Source organism: Malania oleifera, chromosome 13, assembly GCF_029873635.1.
Source record: "Malania oleifera isolate guangnan ecotype guangnan chromosome 13, ASM2987363v1, whole genome shotgun sequence".
NCBI lineage: Eukaryota > Viridiplantae > Streptophyta > Magnoliopsida > Santalales > Ximeniaceae > Malania > Malania oleifera.
The window spans coordinates 40,820,255-40,841,055 of NC_080429.1; the positions used below are offsets into that span (position 1 = coordinate 40,820,255).

At 37.4% G+C, this 20,801-nt stretch overlaps 1 protein-coding gene across 2 annotated transcripts in view; it reads right to left on the bottom strand.

The window, feature by feature from the left end:
* LOC131146729 (transportin MOS14) overlaps window positions 1–20,801 on the bottom strand; it is a 101,938-nt gene that overhangs the window by 2,981 nt on the left and 78,156 nt on the right. The gene's annotated exons all lie outside the window — the stretch shown is intronic.

Below are 20,801 nucleotides of genomic sequence, written 5' to 3' on the forward strand. Positions count from 1 at the left end.
AGAATAGATTCATACAGCACATAAAAGCAAGTATCCAAACACCACTTATTTAATGAACACTTATAATCAACACTTTTTCTTGTTAGGCATAATCAACACAACCAAATAATACTTATGATCCTTGGCACTATTTCATTTACACATTTATTATCAGTGCTTATTTAATTCAGCACTTCTTCAGAAAAAATACTTTTACATAAATGGTTCCAAAGGATTCTTCAATCTCCTATATGAACTTGACTCTCAACCCCTTTTTATTTATGAAAGGCTAGGATAAAATAAAAATATAAGAGACTCAAAAACACAGCCCATAAACGAAACAGTTGGCGCAATTTTTTTTTAAGTGGAGGCCAACACTAGGCCTAGCCCCGGCCTAGGCTACAAAATGGGGGCTAGCCCATCTCCTACCCATAACCCTCCCGACCTCTCTCCTATGATTCGAACTTGAGACCTCCAACGTAGAAGTCTCATACTTTAATCACTAGGATGTCTCCTTGGAGAGGGATAGCATGAATTGTGCTCCTACAGTAACAAGCACAGTAACTGAGCAGTAAATATGGCCTATTTGGCCTTCCTTTTGTGCTTGGATGCTTGTGCATTAATCCCGTGTTTGGAAGGAGCCCAACTCTGGCAAAAAAATCTTCAGAAACTCAGCATGGATCTCCAGATAAATCTTCTTCAACTCTTCTGCAGGAGAAGTACTTTCGCAGGGGGGGTTTTCTGAACCACTTGAGCAGGATTCACTTATATTGATTACCCCTTCCACACTTCACCTTTCCACCTCCCTGAGGTCTAACACATTCTTGATCAAATCCTGCAACTTCTTCCCCATCCCTTGGGGTAATTCAAGCTGTCGCTCAATCAAGCAGGCCAAAACTTCCATGACTTAACTTGTCATAAGTTCCTCATAGGAAATATGTGTCCCTTCCAGTGCAGCAAAACAATATCTGCCTCTTCAAAAAATTTTCGTCCACCGATGTTCATTAGCTGCAATAGTATATGATTCATTACTAGCTCTGAGTGTTGCTTTTCTTCATGAACTCGAAAAATTTGTTCTGCAAAAGTCTCCCTGTCATCACCACCAACTGGATTAAGAATATGTCACGATTCTAGTCCATAGACGGCTTCAAATGAGGAATTTTCTATAGTCCAGTTCACCAAAGTTTTACACAAATTCAGCCGGTGGTATAATAGCATCCCACAACTTCATGTGTTAACTAGACATCTCAACATGTTGCCCAAGCTCCAGCTAAATATTTCCATTTGACCGCCTGTATGTAGGTGTCAAGCTAGAATACTTCACTGGAGCCATCTTTCATCACAAGATACTCTAAAAATTGCCCATGAACTTCATATCTTTATCAAAAACAATGGAAGTTTGAACATCAAGTAGAATTACCACCTTCCATAAGAATAAATCTACAGTACTTGTAGCATCCACTGCCTTAGAAGACATAAGGAAATGTGCCTTAAAGAAATACACACTATTAAAAAAAGTCACGCCCTTTGAATATTTTTGGAAGACCCAACACAAATCCATACTAAGCTGGTGCATATTGATGCTCTGATGCAGTCTGCAAGGAAGACATTTTTTTTAAATTTTTAATTTATTTCCATTTTCTTTATTCAGGTCAATTTATTTTGGTAATACCTTTTAGATTCTAGGATCTTTTTATCTAAGAAATTAGTGTGATAGCAAATTGGTTTGTTCAATTCCCAAGCAATGAAAGCATATAAAAGGCCCCCCAACGTCCCCCAACGTATTAGTTTCATTCAGAGTTAAATCCCAGTTATTTTATGTTGGACACTGGTCTTGTATCAAGTGGTATAAAAAAGCAAGCTATGATTTGACACAGCTCTGTATTTTTTGACATGGTTCTCAATTTCAGCTCAAATCACTGCTATCAGGATTGTCTGCTAATATCCTCTTAAACTAGTAGGAATTGCGATTTCCACATAAATCATGTGCACAACCGCTGCCTCTGCCTTCACCGCCGCTGCTTTTCACTCAATCTACCAATCACAACCACAGGAATACCTAAAAATTCCTTCAAGCATAAGCCCAGAACCCCTTCATTGAGCTGCCTTGGCAAGCAACTGTATATACATACATATATACACAGATGTCTTAAAATTAGAGATAAGAGGAGCGAAGAAGAGAAGAAGAGGGTAAGAATAAAAGAGGAAATTTGGGGCAGCAGTCCCAAGTCTTCCTTCTTATATAACAATAAAAAATATAAGCTGAGGAACAAAAATAACCCAACTCACACAACCTAATTACTAAAATAACATATCTTCGAACACTTCCCCTCAAGCTGGAGCACCTAACCCCATCCTGTTACAGCTATAGTCTTCGACAAGGCAGGCTTATATAAAAGCTTCATGGAAAAATTGCCAACTGATCCATATATTTCATGAAGGGATTACTAACAACCTTCTTCGACAAAGCATCCCTCACAAAATGATACTCAACTTCAATGTGCTCTGTCCTCTCATGAAACCCTGGATTAGAGCAATATAAGTGGCATCTTGATTATCACAAAACATAGTAGGCTTCATTACCAAGAATACCATCTTTGACATTAGAAACTTCAGCCACATAAAAAACTCATTCATATTATCATAACTCAATATTCTGCTCCAACACTAGATCTCTATAGGAGTTTGTTTCTAGCTACACCACATAACAGATTATCTCCCACAAATGAACAGTATCTAGTAGTAAACCTTCAATCATGAGCCAGCCCAATCAGCATCAGAGTATCCCATGATCTAATAAAGGAAAAATAAATTAAAGGAATTGAAAGAATATTGCCACAACCAAAAACCGGTGTAACCAAATGGTTGGGAAGTGTCACCTTAAAGGGTGAAGTAGTGGGGTTCAAAGGATTGAAACAAAATAGGACTACCTGCCATATGGGCTGAGGCACTAAAATTTAGAACCTAAGATGACGAGGATGAAGAGGCAAGAAGCCTAGTTGTGTACCTGAGTGGGCCTCAATAGCACTAGATGTAGAAGACTGAGTTTGGGTATTTGAATCATGCAAACAAGATTGGTATATGTCTCTCAGGGCATAGTCAATGATGCATTCAACTCCCAAAGAGTGGCTAGGTACATTTGAAGTGTTGAGAGGAATTACCCATGGCAATAGACTTATTGGCTCAAGTTGGTTTCTTGAGGAGATCCCAACAGCAATCAACAGTGTCCATGGCACAATGTGCACAAATGTGGGAATTGCTACATTACTGCTGCCACAACTGCAATCCAAACCTCATCCTCATCCTCCAAAACTTCCCCTACCATAGAGGGAGTAACACGATTATCCTGGGATGAAGCTTGAGAAGTCAGGAAGGACACACTAACACGAGACAACACTTCAGGACTTCAAATATCCAGAACTTACAGCGCTTCAGAACTTCCAAGAGGCACCCATAATTACAGAACTGGTGTTTCAATAACCTAGGAAGAATTAATTAACCACAAAGAACAGGGCAGACCACAACAAAGTACCCAAGGCACTTAATAAAGAACTTGGCAGCAGCTACGGGCATTATAATTGGCAGCAACCAGAAGCAAGTGCAAGCAAGAACAGGAAATAAATAACACCAATCAAAACTAGCCAACAATCGATACAAGACTGCAATCAATCAATCACAAACATGCAACATCAAAACAGCATAAGCAGCAAACCACACAGTACAACTGATACCAGCATGTGAACAAAGGAACAGCAACAATAGTATACTAGAAACAGGGTACAACTAACTTCACATATGCAAACAACAGCAGAAACAATTCCTACAAAAGATGCTGCAGAGTCTAACCAAGAGGAAGAGTGTCTCTAAACAAATCTCAAACCAACTAGAAGTCATACTTGAGAACTAATAGGGAACGATAAGATAAAAGACAAAAAACATAGTATCAAAATCAATTCGGATAAATTAGATTTAGAGGAAATCAATGCTTTGATACCATGTTGTAAAGTTTGAGATGGAAAGAAGAAGAGAAGAAACAAAAGAGAGGATATTAAGAGGAAAATTTCAGTGGCAGTTTCCTCAAGCCTATGTACAGCTCCAGGTTCACCTTCTTATATATTATTAATAATAATGATCAGAATAAAAATATCCCCACTCACACAATCTAATCACAAATAACATATTCTCTTCTATCAATATAAATACCCATATAATTCACACAACCCAACCATCCAAATTACCAAACCCAAGCTCTTCCTCTTCGGCAGCTCTATGTGACCCACCAGTTTCCACGAGAATCCTGAGCTTTCAATTTTTCACTCTCTTTCTGAAACCTGAGCAGACCAAGCAACTCCAAAAAAAAATGTAGCACAAAAGAAAACCAGATCTGGGCACAAAATCTGTCACCTAATCCGAAGGCTTTAAAAGACCTTTGTTATCTCTCATTGTTGATTTAACAAAGCTCATTGTCATCTACCTCAGTGGTGAGCCCTTGCTATCATTTTTAAGACTCACCTGATTGACCTTTATTATCTTTGTTGACTCACGATAGCACGTTGTCGTTGATACTACTTTGCGGACTCATTGGAGCTAGCTGCACTCAACTCTACCACCTGTGGCTTCAAAAAAGAATTTCGCTTCTTGGATTGCTGAACATCGAGATATAGAGCAAGCCTCAAATCTATATATTGTCAGGGCCTCGTATATCCCTCCTGTCGTTAGCTGGCGATAAGATCTACAACAAAGCCAAACCACAGTTCATCCAGTCCTTCCATTTGAAGACCTAAGCCAACAGATATCTTACCCCTCAATTTAAACAAGGTGATTTTAAAAGAAACAGATGAACCGGTTGAATCAAGTTGGGCTGAACCAATCCATTCAAACTAGACTGAACTGGCCCATTCAAACTGGACTGAACTGAGATCTCAACTGGCAATATAGCAAAATAAATAAATAAATTGTGGTTACCTTCACCACTGCATGACAAGTTTGATGAAAGGATGAACAAACTTGACTACATACATATCCATTCTTAATCTTTGTTGATGAGTCAGTAGAGTGTTGACTGGAAGAAAGACTCTCTGTTGAGCCTACACAAGAGGGGGTAGCCCATTCTGAAGTTGTCCAGGACACTCAAATTGAGATCAGAATTGGGAACCAACAGCCTTCATTATTCCCAATAAATCTGTCAGCTAAACTTCTAATGGTTTTTCCATCATACGCTCTTCTTTCATTTTGAAGCCAGCAAATTGCATTGGTTCCTTTCAAGTTCACTTGCAGTCTTTGCATTCTTTAACTATTTAAAATTTGAGTTCGAATTCATTCTAACTAAGAGAGAATGATGCAGTACCCAAGCAAGATCAATTGTATTTTGTAATTTTTATTTAATTTTTGTTTTTGTCATTTCTTTTTTTACAAACAGAGAATATTAAAGGAAGAACAAAGGATTACAATCAAGAAAACAGAAAAGGAAAAAAGGTAAAAAAGGGAGGACAAGATATCCTCTTGTTACAATAAGAAAGCAACTAAACACAAAGTAAATACAAAAGGTAGAAAAGCCCAACAACTCAAGAAAGTACAGCCAAAGAATGCCGCTGCATATCTCCCAAACATACTAGAAAAATCCATTAAGATTCTAGGATGCTATTTTTGAAGAATCTAGCATGCTAGTTTATTTACATCGCTAAATTAGTGTCTTTATTCTCCAAGCACTGTAAGCCTATAAAAAGGCCCCAGGTATCAGTTTTATTCATAGTTGAATTTCAGTTATTTTATGTTGGACACTGTCTAGAATGAGATAGCTTCTGGTGGAAATAATTCTCATTAATTGTAACATAGGTACAGGTTTGTATAAATAGATGTACAGCAGAGGAATAGAAGGAAAGAACCAAAGATGCTAACTTCTAAGGAAACTAAATACTCTAGGATATTCACACATTTACAGCCGAGATTCTCTTAGAAAAATAGGAAAGTTGACTAAACAGATTTGAAACTTTCCAACACTCCCCCTCAAGCTGGCTTGAAGATATCTTCCATGGCCAGCTTGCTAATGAAGTTTTCAAACTGTTTCTTCACCAGTCCCTTTGTCAGTATGTCTGCTACTTGCTCAGTTGTCGAGCTATATGGCAGACAAATTACTCCCTCATCTATTTTCTCCTTGATAAAATGCTTGTCTACCTCCACATGTTTAGTTCTATCACGAAGAACTAGATTGCAAGCAATAGCTATTGCAGCTTTATTGTCAAAATACAGTTTCATTCGTAGTGAATTAGTAATCTTTAATTTTTCCAGCAACCTTTTGATCCATAGTGCTTCACAAATTCCATGAGCAGCAGCCCTAAATTCTGCCTCTGCACTACTCCTTGCCACCACATTTTCTTTCTTGCTGCGCCATGTTACTAGGTTTCCTCCAACAAAGGTGCAATAGCCAGAAGTTGATCTTTTATCAGTGATACTTCTAGCCCAATCTGCATCAGTGTATACTTCAACCTATAAATTCCCATGTCCTCCAAATAATAAACCTTTACCTAGAGTCCCTTTTAGGTAGGGTCTTGGTGAGTGCATAAATTGACTTACCAAGCTTGTTGCAAAGGCTATGTCAAGACGTGTATGAGAGGGATAAATGAGTTTCTCTATCAATCTTTGGTATTGCTCTCAATTGATCACTTATTCAGCCTTAGTTGGTTGGAGTTTTATGTTCGGCTCTATTGGTGCTTCTGCTGCTTTGCACCCTAGCAGACCTATTTCTCCAAGTGAATCAAGCACATACTTGCATAGGGAAACAAAAATTCCTTTCTTTGACCTTGCAAATTCCATAACAAGAAAATACTTCAAGTTGCCTAAGTCTTTGATCTCAAATTCCTAAGCAAGGATCTTCTTTAACCTCTCTAGCTCATTGCTATCATCACCTGTCAGAATTATATCATCTACAGAGACAATAAGGATAGCCATTTTACCTTCACTCGTGTGTCCATAGAACATAGTATGATCGGCTTGACCTTGGCTGTAGTCATGACTCTTTACTACCTTCCCAAAGCATTCAAACCAAGCTCTAGGAGATTGTTTGAGTCCATACAATGATTTCCTCAATCTGCACACCTTGCCTTTGCCACCTTTCCCTTCAAATCCTGACGGTAGATCCATAAAGACTTCCTCCTCTAAGTCTCCATTTAAGAAGGCATTCTTCAAATCTAGTTGATATAAGGGCCAGTTAGAGTGAGCTACTAGAGAGAGCAACACACGGATTGAGTTCATCTTGGCTACAGGAGCAATGTTTCTTGGTAGTCAATTCCATATGTTTTGAGTGAACCACTTCGCCACAAGTATTTCTTTGTACCTTTCTATACTCCCATTAGCCTTGAATTTTACTATAAATACCCATTTACAACCAACAATCTTCTTCCCCTCTGGTAGGTCACCAATTTCCCAAGTGCCGCTAGCAATTAATGCATCCATCTCTTCTTGAACAGCCAATCTCCATTCCGGGTGATCTAGTGATTCCTGAATCGTTCTTGGAATAAACAAATGAGAAACATTTGAAGTAAAGGCCTTATGAGAATCGGAGAGTCTATGATAGGATAGATGGTTGGAAATAGGATGTGTGGTACAGATTCTAACTCCTTTCCTCAAGGCAATGGGTAGGTCAAGATCAGAAGAATTATCAAAACAAGGATCTGGAGAAGAAAAAGTACCTGGAGTATGTGAAGGAGGACCAACTTGTGTAGGTGATGACGATTGGCCTTGCTCTAGATTTGAAGAAAGAGCTCTATTATTCTGATGATTTCTTCTTCTGGTATAAACACGAAGCTCAGATGAGGGAATATTTTATAGTACTTCTCCCCTTGTTTGTGAATTAGGTATGCCTTGTATAGGTAGACTAGGATTTCCATTATTTTCGCCAGTTAAAGTATCGGTTTCCTGACCCTTAAAAGAGTGGATGTCAATGTCAAGAAAAACATTTGGAAGAGGCTTAAAGGTTTGCCAAAACTCATCTTCAGTTTCCTTTTTCTCCTCTTGAAGATAGTCATGACCAAAAAGGGGCTGGTTTTCAATAAAAACAACATCCATACTAATATGAATTTTTATGCTCAAAGGGTTAAAACATCTGTACCCTTTTTTATTAGGAGCATATCCAAGGAAAACACATTTTTCTGCCCTAGGATCAAGCTTGGATCGAAGATTGGAAGGTATATAAACAAAAACAATGCATCCAAACACTTTTAGTGGCAGGTCTAATGTTATCCGACATGTAGGAAACAGTTTTTTTAGGCAATCTAAGGGAGTGATGCATTTTAGCACTCGAGTTGGCATCCTATTAATGACATAACATGCAGTTAAAATAGCATCACCCCATAGATATTTAGGAACTTGCATTGAAAACATTAGAGCCCGTGCAACCTCTAACAAATGGCGATTTTTTCTCTCAGCAATGCCATTTTGTTGTGGGGTGTCATGACAAGTACATTGATGTTGAATACCCTTTGTTAAAAGAAACGTTCTTCAACATTTGTTAAAATATTCAGTACCATTATCAGTTCTAAGGATACTGATTTTTGTTTGGAAATGGGTTTCAACCATATTATAAAAATCCTGAAAAAAAATTTCAACCTCAGATTTGTCACTCATTAAGTACACCAACACAAAAGCGTATGATCATCAATAAACGTAACAAACCATTTCTTACTAGAAGTGGTAGTGATTTTTGAGAGACCCCAAACATCACTATGAATTAAATAAAAAGGTTTGGAAGAATGATAAGCTTTTGTTTGATAGGTGCTTCGGTGACTTTTGGATATGTGGCAAACATCACAATGAAGAAAATTGCAATCCAGTTTTTTAAATAAGCTAGGAAACAAATGTCTTAAATAGAGAAAACTAAGATGTCCTAGTCTAAGATGCCAAAGCATTATTTGTTCATGTACAGAAAAGAGAATTAGTATTACTACTCAAACCCTAAGCTTGTTTATTGTTGAATAAAGTCTCATCGAAGTAGTAGAGTCCATCAATCATCCTAGCACTGCCAATCATCCTCCCCGAGAGTTGGTCCTAAAATTCACAATGGGAATCAAAGAAAATGACACAACAATTAGAATCCCGTGAGAGTTTACTAACAAACAGCATGTTACAAGTAAGTTTAGGGACGTGAAGGACAGATTTGAGTTCTATTTTTTTCAGAGATTTGGACAGAACTTGTTCAAGCAATGGATGAAAAACTTTCATCCGCAATTCTAATCCTTTTATTACCAGAACAAGGAGAATAAGATTGAAACAATTGTGAGGTACTGGTCATGTGATCAAATGCACCAGAAACAATAATCCATGGTGCAAGATTTAAGCAACAAGGGTAGACACTAGAGCTATCACCTGTTTGGGCCAATGAACCAATAGGAAGACCAGCGGTAGAAGTACATTTCGGTAGTTGAAGAAGATGACCCACCAGCTTAGCACTTAGAAAATTAGCTTCATTGGCTTTAGGGATTGCATGATTGCTGCCAGAGGATCCAGATTTGTTGCTCTTCCAATTTGCTGGCTTTCCATGAAGTTTCCAGCAATTTTCTCGAGTGTGGTGAGGTTTATTGCAATAGTCACACCATACTCGAGGCTTATCTTCCAACCTCCTTTGATTAAAGTAAGGCCGCTGTGCAGAAAAATTGGCAGTAGCCAAAACTGTGTTACCAGCAGCATGAGGAGAAGGATTATTGGCAGCAAGTAGAGCAGAATTTTCCAGTCTCATCCTCCTTTTTCTTCATCATCACACTTCTTCGACAACCTTCTCGTCGTACTTCAGAAAATACTTCCCCGAGTGGGGATAGAGGCTGTCTCCCTAGGATTCTTCCCCTTACTTCATCAAACTCATCATTAAGTAAAGGTTGTACCCAGTGCACAAGGCTCCCACTTTGAGTGGGGTCTGGGAGAGGTGGATGTCGGCAAGCCTTAACCCCATTTTTGGAGATGCTGCTCCCAAGTCTTGACCCCCAGACCACCCGTACTGAGGCAGAGGCGCTTGCCGTCGCACCAAGGAACGGCCTCTAAACTCATCATTAAGTCCAACCAAGAATTTAAAAATTCTTACATTCTCCTTGATCTTCTTATTGTGATTGCAATCAGCAGGATTTTTCCATTCATAATCATTGAATAATCCAAATCTTGCCATAGGCCCTTAATAACATTGAAATACCTTGTTACACTGCCGTCGCCTTGATAAGTATTGCTAATCTTCTGCTGTAGTTCATAAATCTGAGAGCAATTCCCAAGGTCAGAGTACATCTGACTCACATTGTCCCAGAGTTCCCTTGCAATAGAATAGCACATGTAATTAGCACTAATCTCTTCATCAATAGCATTCACGAGTCATGCCATCACCATTGAATTTTCAGCATCCCATATAGCATAAGATGGGTCTGTCTTCTCAGGCTCCTTAGCTTCACCATTCAAGTACCCTATCTTCCCTCTTCCATGAATATACATCCTGACAAATTGTGACCACCGCAAGAAGTTGGCCTCATTCAATCATATATTGGTAATTTGGACAAAGTAAGGTTCAGAATGGGTAGGTCTGGTTTCAAGTTTGGTTACGGATTTAGCTTTTTTTGAAGTTTCAGCCATGGCTACAGCAACATAAGAGATTAGGGTAGAGTTGAACAAGGAAGAAAACCCTATAGAGATTAGGGTCAAATTGGAGCCGCCAAGGGAAACTAGGGTTTACACAAGGCCAAGAGCCGGACCTAGCTCTGATACCATCTAGAATCAGATAGCTTCTTATGGAAATAATTCTCATTAATTGTAACATAGGTACAGGTCTCTATAAATAGACGTACAGCAGAAGAATATAAGGAAAAAACCAAGAAGGAAAGAACCAAAGATGCTAACTTCTAAGGAAACTAAATATTCTAGGATATTCACACATTTACAGCCGAGATTCTCTTAGAAAAATAGGAAAGTTGACTAAACAGATTTGAAACTTTTCAGCACACTGGTCCTGCATTATCCTCCTTCACCAAAATGACAGTTTAGGCATCTTTTCACATATCTGCCCACATATTTATACATATAATGTCCCTTCCAAAATAAACCCCCAAGCCATTACCATGTTCTCGGATAATTTGCTCCTGCAAGGAACTAATTGGAACACACAACTGATTGCCCTTAAATGGGTAATCATCCTGCAACCTGTACATTAGCATAGTTCTCCTTGCTGCTGCATGCAATTTAGCTACAGTATACTAAAATACAGATTATTTTCATACTAATTCTTCATTTGAACCCGATTACCTGTGCACTCATCACAGTTGGTAGCAAGGATCTCCTGCTTAAGGCACCTGCCACCTGTTTGTCTTATATTTAAGGGTGAAAAAAACCTTCCAAGATAGGCACTCTAACTGGCATGATGTGAATTAAGCCTCATCCAAGGCATCAGGTACCGCAATGCTTGGTGATCAGAGTAATGGGAATACCACAAAGTCACAGTATACTAAACAGCGTTCTCACTACCGAATAGTTCTCACCAACAGGATCTTAAATTTCCACAAAATTGTCAAAACTTCTGCTCCCTACCACCCTTGAAATCAAAATAGCAGTCAGTTTCTGAACTCATTGAAATTTCCATGAAACGCTGTAAATTTTATTTAGAAAAAAAACTCCTAAAGATTGAAATTTATTCAAAACCCACAATTGAAATTCTTATTTCGTTAACAAAACTTCTATTTTAATGAAAATTAAAGACTATTACAAGATGAATGATGCTTTCAGGATTTTGAAAAATTATAAATAAAATTGAACTTAGAAATCAGTTGCAACATTTTACTCAAGCTTTTATGTCAAAAAAAGTTGTATTTGCATAATAACTTATATTTAACTGATTATTAATTTCATTTGTACTAAATGAATATGTTTCAAATGAATATTGAATTACATATATTGCATCTTATACTCTGCATATTGGTCATTGATGTATTACATATTCTTGCATAATTATGTTTGTTAAATGTTCCTGAAGTTTCGTAAAAAAGATACACACACATACATACATACATATATATATATATATATCCAGTTGAAATCAAAACTAACATCAACGTCAATATTTCAATTAAACTTTCCATACTTTTTGAAGCCTTGGAATTATAGATGAAATCAAAATTTTAACAGAGGGGAAACCCATTGCATTTTTCAGTCAAATTCCCTCATGCCAGGCAACACACCATCATCTCAAAATTTGGTAAGGCTAAGACAGGTGTCATCAATTGCTTGATCTTGCCAAGGGCCTTGTGGGCTGGTTTTGACCATTCTGAAGTCTCACTCTTCAAGTAATCAGCAATTGGAAACTTAAGAGTGCTAACTTCCATATGAACCTCCTACAGGAGGCAACAGAAAAAGCAATCCATGAAAGCTGTGAACAACACGATGAACTGTGGTGCTGGCCACTCTGATTGCTCAAACTTTCTAAAGGTTGCATTTAAAAATCCATCTTTTGGATCAATAAACCCAATAAATAGAACCTCATTGCACAAGAAACAACAATTTTTTTCATATTTCCCAGAGTTACACTCTGGAAACCTCCATGAGTTGATGCAAATGAACTAATATTTTTCCTAATTAAATATCAATATAACATAAAAATAAACTATGCTCCCAAGAAAGGTTTTACTCAGTCATCATCCTCATGAGTGTGCCAGGTTCATAGAGTCCATCTGGCATTTGGAATGCTGTTTTCCATTCATCACCACTATTTAACAGCCGCTTCTCAAGTCTATCTTGAAGAGCACTTCAGAGCACACCAGCATATCAAGCATGTCATCCAAACGAGAAATCAGGAAACAGTATTTTACTGTAATTTTGTTTATGGCACAACGATCCACACACATCCTCCATGCTCCGTCCTTTTTAGCATTAGCAGAACTGGGAAAACTCATTCTGTTCAGCAAGTCCTTAACCTGTTTTTGCATTCCAGCACTATTTCCTGGAGCCATTCAGTCAATTACTAAGGTTCTCTTTTGAATTATGAACAAAATGAGTACATAAGGCCTTTTCAAAAACTAACTATGCTTGAAAGATAAGGGAATTAGTTTAAGAAAATAATTTACATACTAATTTCCTAAAAAATAATACCCTAGAATCTAGATTCATAAATAATAAAACTCTAGAATCTTGAAGACATGATTATAATACAACAACAACAACAACAAAGCCTTATGTCCCACTAGGTGGGGTTGACTACACGAATCCTTGTCCGCCAATTCACCCGATCCAGAGCATTTTCTTCTATTAGATTAAGGGCTATTAAATCCTTCCTCACAACCTCATTCCAAGTAATTTTAGGCCTACCCCTTTTAATACCAGAAACCATAACTCACTCCTCCTCACAGGTGCTCTTCTAGACCTGTGTTTTAAATGCCCAACCATCTAAGTCGCCCCTCCCTTATCTTGTTTTCAACCGGTTCCATGTCTAAAATTTGCGTATATGTTCATTTCTTACCTTATCTTTTAATTTTAAACCATTCATCCACCTTAGCATACATGCTCAGCAACTTTCATTCTTTGTAAATGTGGTTTCTTAGTTGCCCAGCATTCTAAACCATAAAGCATAGCTGGCCTTATAGTCATCTTATAAAACTTTCTTTTTAATTTTGAGGGTATTCTACAATCACACAACAAGCCTAAAGCACTCCTCCATTTTACCCAACTTGTCTTAATTCTATGTACTACATTTTCTTCAATTTCTCCTTCGCCTTGCATAATACATCCAAGATAACTAAATCTATCAGTGCTATTAATCTCCTGATTATCCAGTTTAATCTTCTCATTGTTGTTACTCCTTACATCAATGAAATTACAATTCAAATATTCAGTCTTATTCCTACTTATCCTAAACCCCTTAGACTCTAATGTGGCTCTCCAAAGTTCTAACTTAGATTCCAGTCTGCTTCTACTATCATCAATCAACACAATAGCATCTGCAAACAACATACACCAAAGGATCTCATCTTAGATATTCCTAGTAATTTCATCAATTACTAAAGTAAAAATGATAAGATCTCAAAGTAGAACCTTGATAAACACCTATTGAGACTGGAAACTCTCTAGACTCTCCTCCTACGGTCCTGACGCTAGTAACTACTCTATCATACATATCCTTAATGACCTCCGCATATCTACTGCAAACTCTCTTCTTTTCTAATACCCACCAAAACACTTCCCTAGGTGCTCTATCATAAGCTTCTCTTTAATCAATAAAAACCATATGCAAGTCCTTCTTCTTTTCCCTAAACTTTTTCATTAAACTTCTTAAAAGATAAATAGCTTCTATTGTTGATCTCCTAGGCATAAAACCAAATTGATTTTTTGAAATCTTTGTTTTTAATCTTATTCTATATTCAATTACCCTTTCCAACAATTTCATAGTATGGCTCATAATCTTAATTCCACGATAGTTACTACAGTTTTGAATGTCGCCTTAGTTTATATAGAGCTACTAACTTACTTTTCCTCCACTCTTCTAGCATTTTCTTGGTTTTTATAATAGAAACCCTTAAATAAAAAAATGAAAAGAAAAATAAAAATTAGAAAAGCAAAATAGCTCTTGCTTGCATATTGCACCACATTCTAGAGGCAGGCAAATTTGGTAAAGCTGCACAAGGCGCCAAGTTGATAGCATGGTAAGTGAGGCCTGCAGTAATTCATCACCAACCAGCTCATAGATCTCCCTCAATAGATGCCAGATTTCAACTAGACAGTCACCAAACTCCACATGCTGGTCCTGATTTACAGCTGTACAAGCTAGTGCGTGAATAACACCCCAACTGCCCACTACCAGTGTCAAATTGTCAGGCAGTTAGGATGCAACATGGAAATGTATTAGTGACCTCCTCTCTATGTGGGTCCACAGTCAATATTTTTTCTTCCTTCCAGAAAGAGTATGGGTAAGCTTTAGTGTAATGAATCATGCACACTCCCAGTTCTGCTAGTAGGATATGACATGCAGCCATAGGGATCAGATGACACCACCCATATTAACTGAGTGGGTATGGGTCAGATGCATCGGGTTAAAATGGGTTCAGTCACCAATGATCCGCTTACCCATTTATGACCCATTTAAATAAAATTGTTTGAGCTGTTTATTGCCATACCCATTTATACACAGGTTGGTCAGTTCAGTCACCAATAACCCATTTACCCATTTATGACCACCCATTTACATAAAATTGTTTGACCTGTTTATTGCCATACCCATTTATACACAGGTTGGTCCATTTACACCAAAAAAAAAATTTCTAAAAGAACGATAGGCCCTGTTTAGTTGTGGGAAAAATTTTCCCTTTTCCATCTTTTAATTTTCCAAAGAACTATAAAAATTTTAGCTTAGCTTTTAGTTTTTGAAATTCATATAAAAAAAGGTGGAAAATATAGTTTGTTTAGCCGTCCAAAACAGCTTTTCATTTTCTATTTCTAGATTTAAAAATTATCAAAAAACAACTAAGACTTCAATTTTCCAAAAAATTTATAAGGTAGTATTTGGGATCCTTGATTTTGGGGCTTGGATTTGTATGAGGTTGGAAGAAACTTAATACATAATTCATACAAATCAAAGCCCAAGATCCAAATTCCATGCTCCGGTACTCAAAGTTAGAAGTGAAAAATCTAGAAAATGGTAATAAGATGTTTTACAAAATTTCCTATATAAATAAAGAAAAATGGAATGCAAGGTGGTATTTTTGCAATTATTTGAAAAATTAGAAATGGAAAATAAAACTATTTCCACAAGAAAATAGTGTCAAAACATTTTATTATTGTTCATTTATTTTATATAAATGTTGTAAATTATAAATTTTAACTTGATTTTTTATAATTATTTAGAAAAGTAAAATGAAAAATGAAAATTGTTTTCCACAACTAAACAAGCCATACATTTTCCAACTTTTTTTTATCTAATTCTTTATTTTTTTTATAACAAAAGAAATTCATTGATAGAAAAAGATTGTACAAGCGAGAGAATACTACATCTCTTTTCAAAACTCGGGGTTACCGCAGCATATGTAGAAAGGGGAAACCAAAAAACACTAAAAAAAAAATCATGCACTACCAGTTCAACAAGGAAAGCCAATCAAGCTGAATATCCAAAAAGCACACCCCCTTGAAGATCCTATTACCCACACACAAAAGAGAAGCCAAATAGTGAATCTTCTCCTAAACCAATAAAAATGACAACTTCTTTTATGAGAAAATATGCACATTTCATTCCATCCATAGATCCCAAAATACAGCAAAAAGGGCACAATTCTAAAACTCTTTTTACCTTCCTTTTTCCTACCAAAATCGACAAAATGAATTGCCATAAACTCCTCCACTGCCTTTGGACAAACCCAACATTTACCAAAATAATTAAATAGCTTATTCCAAATCCTCCAAGTGGAATCACAATGCATGAAAAGATGCGGTGCAGTTTCAGAGCAATTAAAATGAAGCACACATACATCTGGGGAGAGAGAGCCTTTAACGGTCTCCTAGTCTGTAACAAGTTGTTGGTGTTGATCCTATTAAGCACAACCAGCCAAAGAAAAGCTTTGATTTTAGCGGGGAATTTGGCCTTCCAAATAGCATAGAGAGGAAGAGGAAAAGGAAAATAAGAGCTAGTCAAAAACTCACAAAAAGATTTGCAGGAATAAAACCCCAAGGAATCCAAAGAGCAAGGGCAGCTATCAGCTTCCAAAGATACCTGACAATTACTTAGCAAGAGTAACAAGGAAGATAATACCTCCATCTCCCTATCATTCAAGGGTCTCCTAAAGTGGAAATTCCAAGGTAAAGGACCACCCGACTCCACAATAAAAGAAGAGATGGATCCATCCTGTCCCAAGCTCAAATGAGATAGGCAAGGAAAAGAGGTGGACAAAACAACATTCCCCGACCAATGGTCTTTCCAAAAGTGAATATTGCAACCCATGCCCAACAAAAATTTAGTACGAGGAATAAAGACAGAATAAATATGACAGATGGCTTTCCACAAACTTTTCTATGAACATCCAAGACCCAAATTAGTATCCCACCCATTCTCATCAAGTTTAAACTTGCTTTTTATAACTTTATGACACAAGGAAGAAACCTCTAATGGAACCATCAAAGCCATTTGGCCAAGAGAGCCGTGTTATTAGACACCAAATTATCAAGACCCAAGCAGCCCTCCCATTTTGAACCTACAAACCACCTCCCACCTCACCAAATGGGTCCTAGAACCCCTAACAAAGGAAATCTCCCATGATTCTCTCAATCCTACTAGCCACCCCCATAGGAATTTTGAAAATAGGAAGAAAATACAGTGGGATACTAAAAAGACAAGCTTGAATGAGAGTAGTCCTACCTTCTAAATAAAAGAGAGCACCCTTCCAATCATCAAAATGCTTGACGCTTTTGAGAACCAGATCCTAAAAACTAGCAGATCTAGGATCACCCCCCAAAGGAACCCTTAAATAAAAACAACAGCCAATCCAATGCAGGGCACCTTACCTCCAAGGATAACTCCCTAACATGCTCCTATATATCATATTTTATTTTATTTTTATATTCTTACACAACTCCTCCATCACCATCTCTCTCTAGAGAATGAAAATTGGTTATTAGGTGTTTAAATGAATTAACTAGATTTGGTTAAGTATTAGGAAAACAATTAAAGATTCTCAATGAAGGAGAATCTGGTTCTATGTTTGGGTTTTCAGTGAACCAGTGGAACTTGTCAGTGGGAATAATTAAACTTTTCAATATATACTTCCATTGACAGCCACAACAAAAGGAAAAAAGTGGCAATGTACTTTATGACCTTGCTTTAAGGTAAGGACTAATATTTTTGAGGCGTGATGCAGCTTAGCTCTGCATGGGGGGACATCTGGCGATTTTGAGAGGCATGAAACGTTGGTAAATTGGTTAATAAATGGGTGGTGGGTTGAGAGGGTATAGTGGTATACCCATTTAAACCTTTTAAATTAATGGGTCAAAATGGGAGAACCATTTAAATGGAAAGGTTAAATCATACCCCTTTATTTAAGATGGGTATTTGTAGGTAAATGATTATGTGTCAATATGGTCACCCCTAAATGGCACCCAGCCTCATTTTCTATTTTTTCAATCCAAGTGAATTTCACTATGCAAGGAGAAGTGATTGTTACTGCATTTCCTTTTCAAAACTAACAACTCTGCAGGCGAGGATGTCTCTGTGTCTACAACTTTAGCTTGTCAAGAAATTCCTTTGAAATAACATTATTGCAGCTACCCCATCTAGATTACATTGCACTCTTAACCACCGCAAAAACAAAAACAAATAAATAAATAAATAAATAAAAATAAAACTTAAAATATCCAACAAATATGGCGGCACCTCCAATCCTACTCATCTTCAAACTTTAGGTATCATTACTAGGTGCCTAACCATCATACTATCTCCTTAGACTGGATAAATGTCAATATCTTCCTCTTCATCATGATATCATGTATCTTACCTTCAGCAACTCATCTTTACCCTCAATTAGGTTCACTATTCATTGTTGGAAAATATAACATGTGCACCTCCCCTTACAAGTGAAACACCTAGTTTGAAACACACTACCTGCCCTGGAATTACTTGGACCAAAACAATTTTGAAAACCAATTCTTATTTCTTTCATTTTGGACTGATTCAAGGCTACAAGGTAACAAGCTGTTAGTTGCTCATTACTCTCACTTAAAATGAATATAGAGATTATCGACATTGACAATGTGATCTTCCATGGAAGCCTCTTTGCAACTTATGAAATTTTTCTTACAACTCTATTGCACAATCAGCTGGTAAGAATTGCTTCTGCAGTTTCGCCTTCAAGTGCTCCCACATGCTGATTTTTTACTTATTTTTCTGGGCAACCTGCTCTTAACTCTCTTTCAACATTCAAATGCAGTACCGTGGAGCTTAAGGTTTACAGACAGCACTTTTTTTTCTTCTGCTATATGCTTCTATTCAAAATTGTTTCCCAGTCACTTCCCAATCAAAATAATCATCAGCATGCACCTTTGCAAATGAATCAGAAACCTCACTGTCAAATCTCTCTTCCAAACCACCTGCATCTCCAATTTCCTGATGAACAAGATTATGATGGGGGTTTTCACCATTGCTTTCAAATTTTTTTCTGCTTTAGACAACCTTCCAGTATGTTCAAGGGTTCACAGCCAGCCACCGGGATGTCCATATTGGGTTCCACTTGCTCCCATTATCGGTCTACATACATTGCTCATAATTAATGATAAATCTTCAATACACTGCATCCCAGCCATATCTGCTAGCTAGTTTGCATTTGCTCTTCCACCACTCCACAACCTCTTGCAAGTTCAACCATCATGCAATTCATGATACTTTGCTCTCTTAGCAGTTGATATAGGGTTGGGACCCAGACAGTTCCTTTCCGTCAGCTAAACATAGTTCCAACAACAGCATAAACATAAAAATATACAAAGAATGTTTGGAAATAGATGAATCTCTAGCATCTGTGACCAAAAAGATAACTCATGACTAAAATATTATTACAATATTTTGTGTGGGAGGGGGGGGGGCTTTAAATTACAGCCTTTAGGGAAGGGTTTTATGCCATTTTACAAAAAATCCTACAATCCCAGCCCTAAATCTTGTATAAAGCTTTTAAACGGCTGCACACTGTTCTGAAGTACTAGAACAAAATACCCCAAATAAAAGCCTCAAAAGGCATAAATGCCCCAGGAAAGAATGAACTGCCACAGTATAATGAACAGTAATTGCTGCAGAAACTGAGCAGTAAATCTGGCTTATGCAGCCTTTGTGGACTTTTGATGCTCCTGCATCACAGTATCTGGCACTCCTAAAGTAGGTTGCAGAGGAAAAGCAAAGTGCCCAAACACCCAGGGTTCCATCATTTCTATTCGACAGTCAGGGGCTAGGGCAAGAAGATAATACCCACTCCAGCTCCAGACAGAGTGAGAGGGCTTTGAAACCAATTGTAATACCCACACAAACTCACTAGATTAAAAAACTATGCTGGCCAACCAACCCAAAATGCTTCAGCAGATTGCTTGGTAGTTGCTTACACAAGCATACCACTTCATACTAGGATATCTAAGTGATGGGAGAACAAAGTAGAATTGCATCCCCTCATCCCACTTTATTTGAAGTAACGGGCTAAAAGAAGAATCAAGGAACCTATACATCCAGGACTTCACCACACATTTAATCACTTGAGGTTGTTCTGTGACAATATATGTGGCTTGGCCATTTGCTTAAATCCACAAAGGATAGAAAGATAAAATTTGCTAAAAAAAATGAAGTTGGGTCAAAACACTCCACCTCTTCTCTCCCAAATCAAGAAGATAAAATAACCACCAAAAACGAATTCTACTCTGAACCAAGGGAATGTATATGTCCAACCCAATCACCCAAAAGAAGAAAAAAAAAACGAAAAAAGAAAGATTGACTGACAAAATGCATGACATCTACACCAGGTCCCAAGTCCCCAACACTCCTAACCTTAATTTAACAAAGAAATCATGTTTAATATTTTTAGTTACTGTAGGTCAAGTCGTTCACACAATGAACAAAAGAATCCACAAGAATATTAGCAGGCATTTGGCTCTGGTTATCTGAATAATTCTCAGGAATGTGGCCCTTTCTGTGTTAGATGCCCATGTTTGGAATTTGATGGGAATCCTACATGTACCTGGGACTCTCTAGGAGCTATCCCAAAAAAATATTAGTTCAAAGCCCACCCCTTAGATAATCTTGGATTCCCATGGGAATCCATCTACAGGTGACAAAAATATCACTACCATTCAATGATCCTGGA